The sequence below is a fragment of the Camellia sinensis genome, chromosome 10 (assembly GCF_055761805.1).
Source record: "Camellia sinensis isolate YWXY chromosome 10, ASM5576180v1, whole genome shotgun sequence".
NCBI classification, from domain to species: domain Eukaryota; kingdom Viridiplantae; phylum Streptophyta; class Magnoliopsida; order Ericales; family Theaceae; genus Camellia; species Camellia sinensis.
In genome coordinates this window covers 7,618,803-7,637,592 of record NC_138970.1, presented here as the reverse complement: position 1 = coordinate 7,637,592, position 18,790 = coordinate 7,618,803, and the positions used below count along the sequence as shown (strand labels likewise).

At 28.7% G+C, this 18,790-nt stretch overlaps 1 long non-coding RNA gene across 1 annotated transcript; it reads right to left on the bottom strand.

Moving 5' to 3' along the window:
• Window positions 1-11,763: 11,763 nt before the first annotated feature.
• On the bottom strand, window positions 11,764-13,464 carry LOC145801549 (uncharacterized). Its single transcript, XR_014343160.1, has 2 exons — window positions 12,197-13,464; window positions 11,764-12,108 (listed from the first exon to the last, which is right to left on the bottom strand). It is a non-coding gene; the product is annotated as an uncharacterized LOC145801549 (long non-coding RNA).
• Window positions 13,465-18,790: the final 5,326 nt, after the last annotated feature.

Here is an 18,790-nt window from a genome sequence, read left to right as displayed (position 1 = left end):
CATGTGTTTAATGATTCATAACTTCTTATAATCTCCAGATGAGTAGAAGAGTGTTACATATCCTACAATTATATAGATAATAACTAATAATAAAATTATTTATTTTTGGTGCAAAGGTATATACTAAAAGTTAAGCAAACCTAAATGTGATGACCCTTCTCATCTCTAACATATGGTGTCTGTCTTATTATTTATATAAAATTAAATTTATTTTATGATTATAATTTACTAATTTTATAAAAAAAGAAAAAAGAAAAAAAAGCAATGAGACTTGTGGCAAACTCATCACCCAAAAAAAAAAACAACAACAACAACAAAACCAAAAAACAAACTAAATCGATTGAGTATAATTGGAGACAAGCCAGTAGGTAATCTATATGTATCAATATTTATATATTTTTGGATAGTAATTGTATGTCGTTTTGTAGAAATGATTCATTGGAACATGCTAGTATTCTTGCAAAAAGTTACCCTTGCGTCAAAGTTTTTTTTTTTGGAACTAGCTCTTGCGTCCAAGTTGATAGGCTTGCTTACAAGATGCAACAAAACAAACTTTGACGAAATTTTATGCAAACTTCCATGTGCAATGCAACTTTTTATTTCATAGTATATATAGTAAAAGTGATTACAATAGTTCTATACTTTCCAATAATTTAAAGCAAAGGTTACAAAACAATATATATACATGGAGAAATTATCAGATAGTTGAAAGACAAAAAAAATTATTTATCAAAAGTTAAGAGTGAAACTTTTGTTGTGATTTTTTTACACATAAAAAGTTAAACCTCCATGTATTTGTAATTATTTTTAATCTTTTACATTGATCTATAATTTTTCTAAAAATATCATGTTTTATGTATAATTATGTGTTATTGTTTATATATTTATTATACCATATATAACCTTTTTAATAACTGAACTTTTAATCTCCAAAAGCGAAAACTAATTTCTATTGTCACTAAAAGATCATCCGAAAAGTTTTTTTTTTTTTTTTTAAAAAAAAGATACTGATAAAATTTTGAAAATGTCACTAGTAAATACACTTTTAAAAATAAAATAATTTTGAAATCACAAAATATACTAATTGGATTATTATATATCTCCCACTTATTTAACAAATGTGAGTCGAAACTCTTCTATCTGTAAAGTTTTTGTACTATATTATTAATTAACTACACCATGTAAATAATATCGCATAATATTTTGAATTTGTTATAATGATATCTCTCCAACCCTTGATTCATAAGGAATATTTGCGAGTCTTTAAAATTCATAAGCATGTCATTTCTTTAAAAAAATACATCTTAACATTAATTAAATACAACAATAAAGAGGAGCTTCCTTCTCTTCTTTTCTTCTTTGGTTTGTTAAACCTTAATTGTCAAAATATTTGTGCAGAATCTTTTTGTTCCTTGTTCTTTCATGACCATTCAATTTACATACCTGATTGTGTCTTGCAATTTTATAAACAATAACCCTAGACATAAAAAGCATGAAAATATTAAGAAATATAGTATGTGATCGAGATTCATGTATCTAAAGTTTCAATCTGTGGGATTACTATTTTACAAATATCATTGTTGTTGTCAAGTTATTTTTGCACAATTTTTTTATTTAAAAATTCTATTTATGTAAATGTTTTTTCTAATTGTCAGCATAATTGAAATTCTTACAAATTAGTGAGAAGTATGAAAAATATATATGTAAAAACGTGAAGGTGCAAGTTAGATTTGTGTTTTACAAAACTTCTTGTCTTATTATTTTCTCCAATTTTCACTTGATTACTATAAATAAATAAAAAATAATTCCAAGATAAAAAATTGCTCATTTTATTTTTTCATCTTCAATATTAGAAAAATAAAAGGAAAAAATTTAACAACACATAACTCTAGACACAATCCCCTCAAATGAAATAGTTCCCACCTTTTGTGAGTAATAATTATGTAATGAAGCTGTATTTAATTTTATAATTAATTTCTGTATAAATAAAATAATTGAAATGAAAAGAATGAGAAACGGGTTTGGGGTACTACTTCCCCTAAAGGGCAGCAAGAACTGCAGTGCCTTCAAACGGCACTGTTTTGACAATTTTATTTATTTTTCACTTAGGCGTACAATCACAAGGCATCACTTTGTTAATTACACAATACTTTTTGGATTTTGTGCATTACTTATAGGGAATTTAAAATATGTATATGTAGTATTTATATAATTCTCAATGCCGCAAAGTGTTTCACAATTTACCCTTATTAAGGTATTAATATTATTTAATTACTTGATTTCAAATTTTTTATATTTATTTTTAAAATTAGCATAATCAAATATTTAAAACTTTATAATTGATATTGTAATTTTTTATTACGTTAATTTATGACGAGATTATGTATTTTGTAGTTGATGCAAAATTTTGTAATAAAATTATATATTTTGTGATAGCCTGCACATTATTTACATCCTTACCATTCATTGTTGATTCATATAAAAATAATTATAAATATATTATAAATAAAATTATTGTAAAAGAATAGTAATTCAACTTCATTCTATTTTAGCCTAGTGAAAGGGTTAATAATTCCATAAATTAGTGTAGGATTAATAACTTCATAAATTAGTGAGATAACCATTTATTATGAATTTATTTTTTTCTTTCATACTTGAAATTATGATCCTCAATTCCTTTCAATATTAAAAATTCGTCAATTTTATTAAATTGAATATCTATCGTACATGTAATCTGATTAATAAAATTTACAATCAAATATGAGATTGTGGGTTGTCCTGCCTCCTCCTTTCCTGCCAGATTCGTTGTCACTGTTGATGATGCTTTGGTTTGTGAGTTGTTCTCCCTTTTGTTTTTTTTCCAGCTTTTTCTTTGGGTTTGCCTTGCCGTTGATTGCTATTTTATGGTTTGTTTTATTCTTCTGATTTTCTATGGTTTTGCGGGTTTATTCTTGATGTTATGTGTGTGTGAGTCCATCGGTGGTGATGTCTAACTTACCCTCTTTGTAGTTGGGGTCTATAATTTATCTCAAACATGCTCTATTACCGAACTTTTATGATCAACTTTGTTTCGCAGTATAAGTACGAGCACAAGCACGATATGTGACTCTTGTAAGTGTCGTTTGGCCTTTCTTAATAGATTCTTCTTAAAATCAAATATATATATATATATATAAGATTGTGAGTTCATGGACTAACAATCCCAATCCTATGCTATAATCCTTGTAATCAAACATACCTTAATGCTGTGCTTGGTTACGAGATTTTGGGAGGGATTTAGAAAATGAAAAGGAAAAGGAAAAGGTGTGTGAAACTAGGTAAATGTAAATATATTTTATTCACATTTCACTTACCTTTTTCATTTTCCTTTCCAAATCCCTCCTTAAATCTCTTGACCAAGCACAACATAAATGTTCAAAATTCTATATATTGTGCATGTGTAAAATTATAATATAGTGTATTTACTTGTAACAATATTCTATAAATTATTATGATATTGAGATACCTTATTGGTCAGAAATGATGAATTATGGGTATGATATTCCTCTCATGAATTGTTATAACTATGCCTACTCGTTAACTTATTCATAAGTGACAACTTCATTTTTTCAAATGTCGTAATTAAGTTATAAATTTTTACGATATCAATCATAAAATTTTAAACATTTTATTGTGCAAATTATAAAGATAAATCTAGAAAATTTGAACCCAAGTAATTAAATAATATTAATGCCTTATTAATATGGTAAATTGTGGAACACTTTTTGATATTGAGAATTATAAGTAAGTATTTTTTTTATATTCTCTGCACGTAATTATTAGCTTTGTTCTCTGTCTGAATGTGTAGCTCTCTATCTTCCGTTAAAAAAAAAAAAAAAGAAAAAAAGTTGTCAAAAAATTTGATGGAACCGCAGTTTCTAAACAAAAGGCAAGCACAACTTTTTAGGAAACTACGTAGAGAGAGACATTGTTGTTGCTATTGATTATTTTAATTGATTATTTAATTTTTTTTTGTTTTGATTATTTTAATTTAATTAAAGTAGTTATATTTGATAAGATAGTTGATTTTTTTGTTTTTTATAGTTGATTTAATATTTATAGGAGAAAAAATAAAATAATTATGAATTAAACGTGATATTTTATTTTAGTTATTATTTTAATCTAACTTTCTTTTCAAACCAGACCAATAATTTATTTAAAAATTATAAGAATGATTATTTTACTAAAGCACTACCGATGTTGTAATAAAGTGGTAATGTTTTAAGTTCTTTGAGAGTGAGACTTTTGTCTATGTCGATACTTCTTTTGGCAGTGGAAAAGACTGGTTCAGGGCGGCTTGAACCGCCCTCTCTCTTTCTCTACGTCTCTGAGCGTGACATTTGGGTTAATTTTTAAAACAATAATACTATTATAAGAATAATTTAAGATCAAAAAAATTAAGAGAAAAAAATGTTTAATACCCCATATATGATCTTTTATAATTTGATTCATAATGATATGATAAGATAGTTATTAAAATTTAATTTATCACATATTTAATCGTATAAGATCCATCTCTCTTGTCATATTATTATATATGAATTTAGGGATTTAAATTAAGAGTATGTAGCACTCCCATTAAAAAAATCACATAATCTTATATCGATGGTCAAGATTCATTGAGGCATCTTTTGAGATGTGAGTTTATTGATTATTTTAACCAATAAAGTAAAAGATGCTAAAATAATTAATAAAATAAAATATCACATTCAAATTATAATTATTTTATTTTTTCTCTCATAACCATCTATTTAACTACAAAAAAAATATCAAAAACATAAAATTTTTAATTAGGTTAAAATAATCAAATAACCAAAAAGTCAAACTAAAAAAAAAAAATCCAAGCAAGCACCGAAAGTGTAACCTCGTAAACTAACTTTCTATATATACTATTTGTGGGAGCCGAGTATGTAAATTTCTTAGTCAGCAAACAGAGTACATCCAAATTCATCATTGATAGGCCAAATTTAACTTGGGCCCGTTGGGCTTAAATAGCTCAATGTCGAGTTAAGCCAAAGAGGTTCGAGCACGAAATGTTTGTAGCCATTAGCATTGACGTCAAGTAGTGAAATAAGATCGGCATATTAGTCTACTTTATGTGGCCCCAAGCTATCTCTTTCTGAATGTATAGTAGAAGGATGGGTCCTAACATGGCGATGATCACAAGCTAAATATGAAATCTACATGAGAAATATTTAAGTGAGGGATCTGTATAAAAGAAAGGTTTTCGAGAGAAGGAAGGTATGTTCTAATCCACTGAAACTTATTAAAATTTAAACACTTCTTCTCTCTTAACAAGATGCTGACTTGCTCGTCGGAATATTAATTCCGAAACCACCGATCGAGGTATTTTCTTATTTCAAGTACTAGAGTTTGAATTTTTCAAGAGTTCATTCGACTGAAGGGAGTATTATAAAACCACTCCTCACATTGTTAATTTAAAATTCATGACAATCTTTTGGTGCCATTTCCTGTTATTTTAAATCTTTGGGTTGGTTTTTATTTTGACGAGCTCTAGCATGAAGCTACTGCTGATTCTTCCGCCACCAGTTTCTCAATGGGGCTCCTCCCCTTGATCATGCGAGGACTATTTTGTCCCTTTAACTTGCTTTGGTCTTTTCTCTCACGTGCCAATTTGATATTTATAATTTTAATTGTATTAATGTTGTTATTTAATTTTTTGCACTATACCATTTTAATTTAATTAATAACGGGAAATAAGAAATTCGGTAATGTTAAATGTATCAATTAATATAATAACTAGTGTACCAACACTAATTATGATATTAATATTGACTCCACTCATTATACAAATTATAAATATCAAAAATATTTTAAATTATGCCACATCATCAATTAGTATAGCATATATCATTATTCTTAGAAACTAGATAGAAACTACGAGTAAAATTAATGACCCTTTAAAAAGGAATAAATTATTTTAAATTAAACTAATTCCTAAATTGCTTCAAGAAAAGTAAATAAATTATTTTATGTCCTAATTAATTTTATCAATTGGACTAATTTGACAAAATATAAAAAATTAGGTAAATTACAAATGCACTCCTTAAGATTTGTTTAAAGTACAGATTGTTCCCTGTAGTTTTTGATGTGGGTTTATTAACTATTTTAACCAATAAAAACAAAAAATGCTAAAATAACCAATAAAATAAAATGTCACATTAAAATCATAATTATTTTTATTTTTTTCTCTCATTACCATCTATTTAACTGCAAAAAAAAAAAAAAATAAAAAATCAGCCAATTGGACTTAAATAGCTCAACGTCGAGTTAGCCCAGAGAGATTGAGACATGCAGAGGCGGAGTCAGAAAGTTAAATTAGAGGATACTTATTAATTATAATATCAAAAAAATTTACAAAAATATTTCACGCAAGTTTTTATAATTGATTTCGAGAAATATCAAAACAATAATGTTATTTGTAACTAGTGTATTATGGACAATATAAAAAAATATGAATATAAGTCTTAAAATAAATTATATAATGATAAATTATTTTTTTATACAAAATTTGATTAAAAATTTTAATATAATAGTAATATCATGTCATCATTAGTATGCGATATCATCAACTAATAGTAAATAAACACATAAAAAGTGAGCCTCACATGTCAAATGTAACTAACAATTCAATAAATTTTATATCTTTACAGCGAGATTACTTATACAAGTACGTCAATAATAATGATATCACCGTTACATTTAAAATTTTCATAGATAATATGGTTTATAGTTGCCTCTTCATTTTCAATCAAAACAACCATTATTATTTTCATAATTTTTATAATGTCATTAACATTTCATTCTAATAATATTTTTGTAATTTTTTTATTTAAAATATTTTCTTTATATTTGTGAAAAAAAAATCATAAAATCTAGGAGGGGCACGTGACCTTCTCAGTCCTTACGTGGCTTCGCCACTGGAGACATGTGCCGAGTACGAAATGTTGGTAGCCATTAGCATTGACGCAGAGTAGTGAAATAAGGTCAGCACGTTAGTCCACTTTATGTGGGCCCAAGCTATTCATTTTTTGAAAGTATAGTAGGAGGATGGGTTTTGACATGGCGACGATCACAAGCTAGATATGAAAGTTACATGAAAAATATTTGAGTGAGGGATTTGTATAAAGAAAGGTTTTCGAAAGAAGAAAGGTTTTCAAAAAAATGAAGGTATGTTCTAATCCACTAAAACTTACCAAAATTTAAACACTTCTTTTCTCTCAACAAGACACGACTTGCTCGTCGGAGTACTAATTTCAGCACTCCCGATCGAAATATTTTCTTATTTCAAGTGTCAGAGTTAGGATTTTTTAAGAGTTTACTTCAAGTGAAGGAGTATTGTAAAATCATCCATCACAGTGTTAATTTAAAATGCATGCCAATCTTTTGGTGACATTTTCTATTTTTGAAAATTGTTGAGTTGGTTTTTATTTTGATGAGCTTTAGCATGAAGCTACCGCTGATTCTTTCGCCACCAGTTTCTCAATAGGGCGCCTTCCCTTGGTCATGCAATGACTATTTTGTCCCTTTAACTTGCTCTAGTCTTAATATTTTCTCTCACGTGTCAATTTGATATTTATAATTTTAATTATATTAATTTTGTTATTTAATTTTTTGCACCATACCATTCTAATTCAATTAATAACGTTAAATAAGAAATTAGATAGAAACTACGAGTAAAATTAATGACCCTTTAAAAAGGAATAAATTGTTTTAAATTAAATACTAATTCCTCAATTGCTTTAAGAAAAGTAAATGGGTAATTTTGTGCCTTGATTAATTTTATTAATTGAACTAATTTGACAAAATATAAAAAGGTTCACAAGTAATATTGATACAATTATAACTATGATGATCAAATTGACATAAGAAATAAATTAACAATAATATTTACATCTATAAGAGATTAAGGCCTCGTTTGGAAATATACTATTTTAGTAATTTTTTGATTTTTTAGCTAAAATATGAAGGAAAAAAAAATTACTATGTTTGGAATGATTTTTTTAATTTTTATGAAAAGATGTACAAAAAGTATAGAGTTTTTTTAATTTTTGAACTAAAATTGTTACATGGCAAACGAGGCCTAAAGGTTTAAAAAATTCAAATTCACAAGAATGTTGTTAGTATTTGCATAATCATGTCATGACTTTATTCACGAAAACAAAACTTTTGTATAAATAAACTAATATAAAATTATGTGGTAATTTATGATATTTTTGTTTTGAAGCAACACACTCTTAATTATGATTTAAAATTATAAAATACCTCTTATCACGTCATTTAAATGCTTTTTAGGTATTAAAATTTCATTCATATATCTTTTTTCATAGTACAATAATCTTAGAAAAGTAATGGGGAATTTTTTTTAACGTCCATGGTATTAAGATTTTACAGTGTAAAGGACACTCAATATTTTTATAATGTCTAAGGTCCCTCAAGTTGATTTAGAGAAAATTGGTCCAGAGAAATTTCTCTTTCTCTCTAGAGAAATTCTGGATTTATCTCTAGAGAATTTTGAATTTCTCTGACTTCGGAATGTGTTTTAACTAAATTTCTCTGACTTCGGAATTTATCAAATGTGTTTTCATAATGTGTTTTAACCAAATTTCTCTGACTTCGAAATTTATCTCCAGAGAAATTCAGAATTTATCTCCAGAGAAATTTTGAATTTTGTGTTCTCTGCATGTGTGTGATGGGTCTGTGATAGCCGTGTGTGTGTTGTGTGTTTTGTGGTGTGTAACGTGTATCCATCTTCCTCTCCCTCATCCGAGTGTGATGCTGTGTGTCTATATCAGTGTGTGATGCATGTGATATCTGTGTCTGCAAATGAGAAATCAACCCTCCTCAACAATCCGAGCGAGAGAGTGCATGTGTGTGTGAGTTGTCTGTCTGCTGGCCGTGTCTGTGTGTGTTGTGTATCACAGCTCCGACACCTCTCTGTTCTCTCGCTCTCCCTCTGTTCTCTCTCTCTCTCTCTCTCTCTCATCTAGCCGGAAACAATGGTGGTTTCTAACGATCATTACAGCTCCGATACCTCTTTATTCCACAGTCTCAACTCCAAGACGCCATTTCTCGGGCTAAGACTCTACCTTTGTGATCGGAATATGCTTTGTTTGCCTAAATCTATCTCAGGTTCTCTATCAATATGTTTATCACTTGCAGGCAAGGTTTTGTAAGAGATTGATTAAAAATGGCAACTGAACCCAAGGCAGCAACTGAAGAGTCAAAAATTGACTTATTCGAAGACAAATTTCTCTGATGTATGTTTAGGGACCTTAGATATCAAAAAATAATATTGTGGATCTCTTCCATTACGAAATGTGGGAGAGGGATTCTAGACTAATTTTTCCAAAAGTAATACAGTAAATCTCTAAGAATTCTTTTGATTATGCCTTATAAATTAATTTTTTTATTTATTAAAAAATATATATATAAAAATAAAAATATAATCTAATAAAAAATAAATTAATAAACTAATAAATAGAAGTGCCCACATAAAATATTAATCAGAGACCAGTCTTAGGGGTTGTTCGGTAATAGCTTTTTGGCTAAAAAAAATATAAAATATAAAATAACCTAAATAAGTCAATAAAACAAAATGTCATATTCAAATTATAATCATTTACCTTTTTCTCTCACAAAAATAAAAATAAAAAAGTCAAAAGAGTCAAACTAAGGCCTATTTTGGGAACGGACTATTTTAGTTATTTTTTAATTTTTTAGTTAAAATATGAGATATAAAAAATTAGTATATTTAGAATGACTTTTTAATTTTTTACAAAAATATATGTAAAAAAATAGAAAAAAAATAGAATCTTTAACTTTTTAGTATAGATTATAAGTTTTTTAATTTTTTTAGTAATTTTTTGACTTTTAAATTAAAACTGTTGAATATCAAACAAAATAGTCAAGAAATTTAAAAATTAATTAAAAAAGTCAATTGTCAAACGATAACTTAGAATTATTTTAAAAAATTAATGAAAATTTGATTTTTTTATTTTTTAAAAAAATATATATAAAATAAAAAATAATATGATTTAAAGTAAATTAAAAATCAAAAGCTATCTTCCAAAAAGAGCCCTTCACATTTAACGTGAATCGAAGCGGACCACCGTGAAAAGAACGTGAGAGGTTCGGCCACGTCACTGCAGTCCAAGTCAGCGTCCGACAAAACGACCTTTGAAAACTGAATACGTGTCAATTTGTTTCTGTATGCCAGCAAAGCACATGGTGTACGATTGTCTTTATGTGGAGAAATTATTCATTGCCGCAGGGGCAAATCTAACCTAATTATTATTGGTGAAAACAGTAGATCCCCACTACTTGTTTATACCCTTTGAAAAGACAACTGGACATGTATCCACATATGAATATAGTGGAACAATACTCCTCTGACAATGAATAATCTCTCCTTTATGCGTCAGATTAGTGGGTCCCTTAAACGTACAACCTTGTCACTGCATGACAATTGGATGGTTGTTTTTTAACTTGGAAAACAGAGAATCCACTCACGGGTTCGTTTTGTGAGATTTTGATCCGTCTCTTAATTTTGAAGTTAATAATCCGTCTGGGAAATGAGTTGGTTTTTTAATTTTTTGTTTTTTGATTATTTTAATTTGAGGTTAAAAAGTTTAGTTTGGAAAGAATTTTTTGATTTTTTAATTTTTTTGATTTTTTTTGTAAGAGAGGAGTGTAATGATTATGAATTAAATTTGATATTTTATTTTTTGTGGTTAAAATAGCCTATTTTATTTTTTGTAACTATTTTAACCCCTAACCCACCAAAACCAACTTCCCAAACTATGCCTAAAAAACTCCTGCAAAGTATATTATTTTTAATTCAAATTACTTTATTTTTTATAAAAAAGAATACAATTATTAAACTACTAAATAATATATATATATATATATATATATATATATATATATATATATGTATATATGAAAGGTTCTTACAATCAACAATTGGAATCATCAAAAATGAGATTGATTAAGAATTTTATTAGTCTCTCAAATTCATATTTAAAATTCAATTCTTAAGTTATTTAGTTACAAAACAAGTTTAAAAAAATAATAAAAAGATAAGAAAAGTATATATAATTATACTTTTTTCAAGAGCTTAAACTAAAATATTTATTAAATAATCATATTAATTTTACAATTGAATTTTGTTAAATAATTGTTGAAAAGGGTCTCCCTAATTTAATAGTCAAATAATAAAAATTAATAATTCATATCTATTGAATTAAGTGAGCGAATTTAGCATTTATAACTTCTTCTAAACTGTTTTTGAATGATGAATTTGCGTAGAACATTTGAAAAGAGAAAGGAAAAAAGTAAATGAAACATAACTATATTTCACACAACTTTTTTCTTTTTCGTTTTAAATTCTTATTCAAATTCATAATCCAAATACAACTTCATAACATAATTTAATATTGACTAGATTTCATAGCCAAACTAGAAGGAACTTGAGATGATATATAGTGCAAGAACCACAAGTCCAAGCTTTTTTTTTTTTTGGTGAATAAGTCATAAATTAAAAAAACAAGAGGATACACTAATACAAGGGGCATGCCCCAGGCCCTAACAGAAGCTATACAAAACGAAGCAAAACAGCCCACCTGTTCAGCATTGCCAACACAACAAAAATCTGCCACCACTAAAAGACTAGACTATTTATTCACCTGTTCATATCTGCCATGGCAATCAACAAAAAATGACCATCTGTTCAGATTAAAAGATTTTAATATGTTCAGGAACCTCATACAGAATGTATATTGAACATGAACATATTTTACGTTCTCAACCACCCAAAACAAAGATAAACGTAGTGCAAGAGAAGTCCTATCTGGACATAAACTAGCACTAGACAAATATATACAAATTAGAGAAAACTTTCTTCACACTTTAGGTGCTCCCAGTAGCCATCTGTGCTTGCAGCTTCCTTCTAACAAGGAGAACCCAGCTACCTTTGATTCCAGTAGTCCCAGTACCCAACTTTCTTTCACTTTATGTTAATAAAACCAGTCCAATATAAGATATTACCTAAGAACACCTCAATTAGACTAGGTTGTATGATCATATGTAGTTTTTCCAAATCACAATCATCAACACAAGTAACACATATGCTCACATTACTCAATCCTCTATTTAGAAGCTCACAGTACTCGGCAAGGAAAAACAAGCGCACAATATATAAGCTTCCATCACTCAACCCACACAGCATGTTTTCAACATATACCTTCATAGCCTTTTGTACCTGCAAAATAGATAAAGTATGGCTATATATGTAGTATGTTAGAAATAAACTGTAAGGGCAGTGATAGGTTGGTAATATAGATGTGCTCACATCCCTCAATCCACATTGGTTATACTTTATCTTCATTCCAGAAAACACTGAGCTACATAAGAAATAAAACATTAAAGAAAAACAAGCACACAATATATAAGCTCCCATCATTCAACCCATACAGCATGTTTTCAACATATACCTCCATAGCCTCTTGTACCTGCAAAATAGATAAAGTATGGCTATATATGTAGTATGTTAGAAATAAACTGTAAGGGCAATGACAGGTTGGTAATATAGATGTGCTCACATCCCTCAACCCACATTGGTTATACTTTATCTTCATTCCAACAATCACTGAGCTACACAAGAAATAAAACATTAGAAAACACACACTCTTGCTCACTTTCACTCAACCCACATTTACTGAACTTCCATTAACCCTTATTATTCTAGTGCCTCCTTCCATGCTTGTATAGTCTTTTAAGATAGACTGAGGGAAACTCCAGGAGTTCAACAACCATTTGTCACTAGGGCAGCTTTTCAAGTTAGTAAAAGACAGTATCCGAAACCTAATCATGTCCACAATCAATTTAATAACCACATCTTTTGGAATTATGGCTTGGTTAAAAATTTTGTTATTCCGAGCTAACCACAAGTGATAGACAGTACAAGAAAACACAAGTCTAGAGATAATCTATTTTTCTGTTGATGTATCACTATATAATCTTTTTTTCTCCAAAATCCCAAGTGTATGAGAATGCTGTTACCATAATTTTTCATGTTACAAGTTGTTTAGAGTAATATTAAACCCTTAAATAACCTAATCACAAAGTCCCCTCTTGTGTGTTCTTGCCAATGATGCCAATGTCTATTTGGTTCTCTACCCTATTCATGTTTTCAGTTTATTAAGTCGCATGTCTTTCACACAATATTAAAAAGATGTTTAGAAATTTTGTAGAGGTCATATTTTTGCGATAAAAATACGAATAAAATTTCCTTTGAAAAATATTTTACTTATTTATTCATTTAAGAGAACAATTGTTGGCTCAAAACACTACTTATGAATGTCGATTATAAAATGGACCGTGCTAGGGAGCTCGAAAGCTCCCCCCCCCTAAATCCCCCTAATTCTGCGACGACGCCGTTTTTGATTTTTTTTTTTTTTTTTCAAAAGAAGGAAGATCAGAGAAAGAAGAGAAGAAGAAGAAGGGAGGAAGAAAGAGGAGGAGGAGGAGGAGGAGGAGGAGGGAGGACTGGAGGGGGCCAACAGGACTGGAGGAGGAGGCGGAGGAGGTGCGGGGGCTGCGAGGCAGAGGCTGCGACGATGATCAGCAGAGGCGGGTCTCCGACGATCTGGCAGAGGCGACGGCGGAGGGTTACGACGACCTGCCTCCTCTCTCTCTCTCTCTCTCTCTCTTTCTCTCTCCCTCTCCCTCTCCCTCTCCCTTTCCTCTCCCTTTGTTTCAGCCTGCATGACGAAGATGACGAAGAAAAAAAAAACGAATGCCCAAAACGACCGTTTTGGGCATTCAGGGGATTAGGGGGAGAAGATTCGAGCTTTGAAACATTATCCTTATAAAATTCAAGTTAGTAAAATAAAATCTAATCAACAAGGATAGTCTGTTGACTAAAGGCACCATACCTCACTTATGTGTGTCTTTTTTATATTTATTTTGTTGTATGTTTGTAGGTATTTTTAAAAATTTTAGTATATATTTTGATATAATTCTCATGATATTTTTAATCTATAAGCTATCTCTCCACCTTGATTATGAGGATCCTTTCAATGGTTACACCTGATGAGAAATTTTAACCTTGTTTAATTGTAAGATACGAAACAAACTAATAAATAAAATAACAAGAAGGATTAGATTGAAACATGTGGATCTCAAATACAGTTGCCAAAATCAATTTTGAATCCCCCTCAATTATTCCATCATCCTTGCATGATTTGCATGATTTGATAGATACGTTTTGATTTTTATTAGCCTTTATTCTAATACAAACATGCAATTTCATAGAAGAAAAAAAAAATCTAAGCCCAATCCAACTTAAGAGAGCATTTAGATTTAGTGGGCTCATTGTGAGCCTAATTTCGGTGAGAAGAATATTAATGTAAAATATCAAAATGATTAGATTTCGATAGTTATATGTTTGAATCACATTTCTCTTAAAAAAATGGACAACAAATATAATTTCAAGAATAATAGTCTATTTTTTTAAGACCATATAGCTACCGAAATCTAATCATTTTGATTTTTTTAAATAAATATTTTTCTCAGCAAGTTTTAAAAAGTAAAGTTTTGATCACTAAGATTGGGCTTACAATGAGCATAATAAACCCAAATACTCTCTCAAATTGAATCCCCAACGGGAGAGAAGTGAAGTCTGCTTATTATACTTGTTCATTTTTAGAAGTAAATATGATAAAATTATATGATTATAACAAATTTTTTGTATGCTCCAAAAACTAGACAACGTCAAAATCAATGACATAAATTTCAAGATCTTCAATCGCGTTGATGATGTTGTCTTTGTATCTCTAACCTCTTTATTTTTTCTTTTCTTTTTTTCCCTTTTCTTTTTTATTCTTAACTGAATAGAACATAAAATGTTGTGAAGGAAAATTTGTTTTTCTTCCCACTTAAAAGAATGTTAGATAAAAAATCTTTATGAAGTAGCAAGAGAAAGAAAAATAATATCTAGAACCAAAAATATCTCAAGTTCTTCCGTCATATTTTCCTTTTTCTCATTATTGTTTTCATAAAAACCAAACAAGGAACAATGAGTTTTCTTATAACAAAACACATAATAAAACACGCAAAATATAAATGAATAGACATAATTTCATAAAATTTATTGGTATGATTCACTTTTAAATTTTTTTATACATATCTATATATTTGTGTCAAACTCTATGACTAATTTTATAATTTTAAATTTATTCTTATTTAATTGCTGATCATTTTAATGATGAGGTACAACCAAATGATAAATAGGCATATGTGTAGGTATATGGAAAATTATGTAGTGGTATTGAGGTATTGTTATATGGTGTACCAACTCGATATGATTAGATAAAATTATGAGATTCAATACTTTTTGTTATATTAGTAAAAACTGAATAAATGTCAAGTGTCTAGTAGTGTGAAGCAATGTTTCTAGACCACCAATAACTTTTTTTTTTTTTTTTTTGGATAACCGAGTGTCTGGGCCAGCACACCTTCAGAGTGTCGCACATCGCCTAATCTCAACCACCAATAACTTCTTGTATGTATATAGCCAAAAAAATCCCGATTCCATTGATGTTGTGTTGTTTTGTTTCTTTCAATGGTGGGAGTCCAAATCAGTGACTAATTTAGAAGTCTCATTCACTGGGATTGATGAATTTATCATTGTGTATTTTGTGTTAGAATGGTCTTCTCTCCTCCTCAAGAACCGTGTGATGTTTTAATTCTTCTTTTCCATGTAATAATTTTCCTCAATATATGGAATCCATTTTTGGTCTCTTGTACATTCCTATTTAAAAAGTTAAATTAATTATGGTAGTTTTATTTAGATTGTTCTATTTATATTTTACATGAATGTTGCTAGTAGTCATGTTTGGTGAAGTTTTTGAAGCAACTTCTAACTCTCTCTCTCCTCTTCTTCTCTTTTTTTTTTTAATTTTAAATATATACTCTAGAATGTTTGAATAAAATTTAAATAGTATCTAAGGTCTTGTTTGGTTAGAGGTCATTTAAAATAATCAATAAAGATAAAATAAGAAAAAATAGTCAATCAAATAAAATGTTATATCAAATTCATAATCATTTCACTTTTTCTCTCATAACTATCAAATCAACTACTAAAAATAAATAAATAAAGAAACTATTATCTTAAACACAACTTTTTTTGTTAGGTTAAAATAATTAAAAAGTGAAATAGCTAACTAAAATAATCTATTCTTAAACGGAACCTTAATGTTTAGTATTTTATATTTATTATTATCTTTTAAGAAGGAAATACACTATATATGTAGCATACTCCTAAAAGATAAGGAAGAGAAGCTGTTAGGCAACAATTGTGGTAGATTGAACAAATAAAAATTAAGAGTAATGTTAAGAATTATGAAAAAAATATTTATAAAAATGATTATGAAAGATTTTTTATTCTTAAATTACACATATAATAAAATATCACACATTAATTAAAAGATAAAAAAAAAAATTATAAAACATTTCATAATTTTTTTTTTTATAATTCCTAATATTATTCACAAATTAAAAAGGTCCTTTACCAAAACTGCCAAACTCTCTTGGCTCTAGCGAGAGTCAAGCCCCTAATCTATTGTACGCGGGAAGTGAGTTCGTACCGCTAGATTATAAGTTTGTTGGTTTTCAACAATGCTTCATACACCCCGTGGGGGTGGGGCCAGTGACGTGGCGCGCCCCCACTGGTCAGAAACCAAAAAAAAAAAAAAAAATTGTTTTTTCTGGACCAACCCCCAGCTGACACCTCACTGGGGTAGGAAGCATTTTTCGTTGGTTTTTTATTGATTTTTAGTGAATATTTTAGTTATTTATTTATTTATTTTTAAAAGTAATCAAAAACTAAAAGTAAATAGGAAAAATTAAAAATCTAAATTAAATTAGTAAGACAAAAAATTCAATGCCACATAATTTTCGTTTCCTAGTTCAAAAACTAATACTAATAAGATTGGTTCGTTTGGGAAGTGAATTGATTTTTTTGATTATTTTAATTTGGGGTTAAAAAATTTGATTTGAAAAGAGTTTTTGACTTTTTTGATTTTTTTAATTTTTTTATAAGAAAAAAAATATAATAATTATAAATTGAATGTGATATTTTGTGTTATTAAATTAAAAATTTTATTTTATTTTTTATGACTAAAATAATCAAAAAAAAAAAAAAAAAAAGGCCCAAGTTGAGCTTCCCAAACGAAACCATTATGATTTTCGTTTTACTTTTTTTGGATTATCGTGGACACATGGCATAGTATATACGGGTCATTAAGAGCAGATTGAAAGTTTTTGTCACGCTTGTACCCAATGCCCAGTACCCACATGTATCAAAAAAAAAAAAAAAAAAAAAAATGCTTGGGACCTCTAATTAGAGGTACTACAGTGTTGTGTCTTAGTTTTTTTTTTTTTTTTTTTTTTTGTCTTTTCCACCTTATTAAAAGTGTGTTTAGAGCCTCTAAATTAAAGGTCTCTAGCATTGCCCATCAAAAAATTTGTTCTGATTATACACGATTGTTGTACGCCATAACAAAATGATGACAAAGATTGATCGATCTAACGGTCACCGGCAAACAAACTGGCAAATCTCTGTGGTAGTTGAAGTGGGACCCATCGTCGGTGCGTACATACCATGTGATAACATGGAGAAGTTATTCAGTGGTTTTAGGGTATAGTTATGTGGTGTTACATAAATGTTTTGATTGATGAAAAAGATGGGATTGCAATTTTTATTGAATGATTAAAAAATAACAAGTGCATGTTATATAGGCCTCGTTTGGAAAGTGGCTATTTTAGTAGGTTATTTTAATTTTTAGCTATTTTAGTGGGTTAAAATTTTTGTGTTTGGGAAGATGATTGGATTTTTTTGTGGTTGGATGTGATGTTTGTGAGAGAAAAAGTGAAATGATTATGGGTTTGATGTGATATTTTGTCTTATTAACTATTTTAGCCTATTTTGTCTATTTGTGAATTTTAGCCTAAATTGGGCTATTTGGTTTCTTTCCAAACACCCCCATAATAATTGGTAAGAGCATCTTCAACCATTGTTGCTATAATATAATTGTTATTGTTATAATTTAGTAATGAATAATGTTATTTTGTCAAATCATAACAGTAGTGCTCTATGGTCATTTGCTATTTTGACAAATCTCCACCAATTTTTCCTCTAAGTTTGTAGGTGTTGTTTGTATATAGGTTTTTTGTGATTTTATTTTTATTTATTTTTTGACTTTTGTGACCTTTTTTTAACTGTTTGTAAAAAAAAATTATATATTTATATTATTTCCAAGTAGACAAATATAAAAAATGAAAAAAAAAATTGAAAAATTGGAAAATATATATATATATATATAATTCGCCCCACCAAAAAACATATCACTACATGTTTAATAATTTTTTTTAACTACATATAAAAAATAATCTTCATTTAATTTTTTCATATCTTCATTTACTGTATTTTATCTTCATATAATATTAATTAATATATTTTTTCTTCATATAAAAAATTATTTTTGAGAGGGAGATTTATGAGCCGGAAGTGGGCCGAGATAAAAGCCGAGCAAGTTGAAGGCCCAAGGGCGTGTTGGGCCGAGATAGCTTAGGACTTGCCCGGAGTTGGGGCCGCTCAGCCCATGGCCGAACTACTCGCGCCGGTGGTGACCGTGCAACTTGCGTTGCTCGGCCAGAAGGCATACGC